Source organism: Eimeria acervulina, genomic scaffold, assembly GCF_000499425.1.
Source record: "Eimeria acervulina Houghton genomic scaffold, Eah_scaff446, whole genome shotgun sequence".
NCBI lineage: Eukaryota > Apicomplexa > Conoidasida > Eucoccidiorida > Eimeriidae > Eimeria > Eimeria acervulina.
The window spans coordinates 20,001-22,500 of record NW_013547321.1 but is presented as its reverse complement, the minus strand read 5'-3'; positions in this window follow the sequence as shown (position 1 = coordinate 22,500).

Here is a 2,500-nt window from a genome sequence, read left to right as displayed (position 1 = left end):
CTGTCTCTTCTGCTGCAGCAGCAGAGACAGCTGCTGCTGCAGCAAAACAATTAACGCGCACGCAGAGAGAGAAAGATATAAAGGTATATATATGTATTAAGAGAGAGAGCGAAGGAGAGAGACATAGACAGATGTATATATATACATATATATATATATATATATGTACAGCTAGGTAGATAAAGAAATACTGAGTAAGAGAGAGCGAGAAGACAAAGAAAGAGAGACAGAGACAAAGAGACAGAAGCAGAGACAAAAAAGAAAGAGACTGCGACTTTAAAAGGAGACAAAAAAATTACGCGTTGAAGCTGGCTGCCACCTCGGCATTTGCTGCAGCAGCAGCAGCAACGGGCAGCTGCTAATGCTGCTGCTGCCGCTGCTGCGCGTTCGCGTTGGTGCAGCACCAGCCCTGTGTTTGTGTTGCTGCAGCAGCAGCAGCGTATTCGTGCTGCAGCAGCAGCAGCACCTTGGCCCCGTTGCTGCTGCTGCAGCTGTACCTGCAGCAGCTGCTCCTGCAGCAGCTGTCTCTTAGGGCCCGGCTGGGGTATGAGCAATAAAAAAAAACAAAAAGCGTTTGTGTCTTTGCATGCATCTGCTGCTGAAGCAGCAGCAGCAGCAACTTGCAGCAGCAATTATCAGTCTCCAAAGAGACTGTCTCCTTTCGTAGAGGTAAGGAGACAAAAAGATAAAATCTACTTTCGCTAAAAAGACAACTCTGGGCTTTGTGGTGCATGCATTTGCTGAGGGAAAGTTTGGGGCTGGCTAGAGATGATAAGAAGCAAGCAAAGGAGACACTTGAAGGCAGTAGTGCTCCCGTGCTGCTGCTGCTGCTGCTTGTGCTGCTTGTGCTGCTTGTGCTGCTTGTGTTGCTGTTGCTACTTGTGTTGCTGCTGCTTGTGCTGCTTTTGCTGCTGGTGCTTTTGCTGCTGCTGCTGCTGTTTCTGCTGCTGCTGCTGCTACGAGGAGCCTTTATCTTGTGTTTCTGCTTGTCTATTATCTGTAGCCTCTTCCCAATGGCCTTGATCAATAATAAAGAAGTGCAGTAGAGTAATAAAAGAACAAAGAGAAGACAGAAGAAGAGACAGAGAAGGAGGGGCAGCAGCGAGAGAGAGATGAGATCGAGGCCCTACTGTCTCCTTTATGTGTCTCCTTTTGCTGCAGCTATATCTAGAAATGAAAGAGAAGCAGCAGAAAGGAAGGGCTTCTTTACAATATTTTGAGGGCAGCAAAGAAGAATTAAAGTTGTTTATATCTCTATAGTAATTTAAAGAGAAGTAACAGAGTAAGGAGACAGCAGAGGAGACAGCTGAGGTCGAAGGAGACAGTGTCTCCTTTTGATTTAGTATAAATAAAAGAAAAAGAAAAAAAACAAGAGAAGGCAAAACAAACAAACAAACAAACAAACAAACAAACAAATAAAAGTCTCTAACAGTAAGGATAGAGATAAAGAGATACAGTTCGATATTGGGAAGGAGACAGAGACACAAGGAGACAGCTAGCTGCCTTCGTCAGCAAGCTAAAACATATTAATATAGCCTAACAGATTCTTGTTTTTGTATACTTGTCTATCTTTCTTCTTTCTTGTTCTAAGCCCTTAGGTGATAGAGATCTCCTTTTTAACTAAAGAGTTAATGTGCAGCGGGCAGAGAAGGAGACCCCCGGGAGGTGTCCACCCGACCCTGGGATCGCCTCGGGCAGGCGATCCCAGTCGTCTCCCCGATCCCAGCAGCCCCACGGCCAAAGACCTTGTGGGGCTTAGTTTGAAGGTTTCAGAGTAATATAGTTGTTCTTTTACGTGTATATCTCTTTGGGGTATAAAATGCCTCACTTGCATTTAAAAGAAAGATAGACAATATTTTTTATTGTTTTTATAGAAGGAAGAAGAAGAAGAAAGAGATATAAAACCCCCCAACGCCCTGAAATAATGCTGGGATCCGATCCCCATTCACAAGTCTTCTGTCTTTTGAGGTGTCTCTGCAGGTCCTCCCTTTACCCTTTTAAATGAATTACATTAAAACAAAAGAAGAAATAAACAAAACAAACCTAAGAAAGATGTACAAGAGAAGCTGCCTATACACCCGACGAGGGGATAAGCCGTGCAAACAGCAACATGGTTGAGCAAAGTGTATCTTTTTGATTTCTTTTTTTCTTTATATAAAAAAGAAAGAAAAAGATTTATTTAAAAAGATTTTAATAAATTATATTTATACAAACTTTACAGAAAAACATTCGGGGGCCCCCAAGCCAAAGAGAGGGTCGGGAGGGGTTGCTCAGTGGTGTTAGGGGGGTACGATATGATATATTTTTCTTGTTTTTAAAGTAAATATATATATTATTTATTTTTTGCATGCATATTGCAATAAATATACAGAAAAAGAGCTACAGAAAGAGTATAAATATACATCGAAAAACCTTTATAAACAGCTGCAGCAGAGGTGGGGTTGGTGTTACGGGGATAGAGACGTACAGACACCAGCTCTTATAATGCATATCTTTGTTT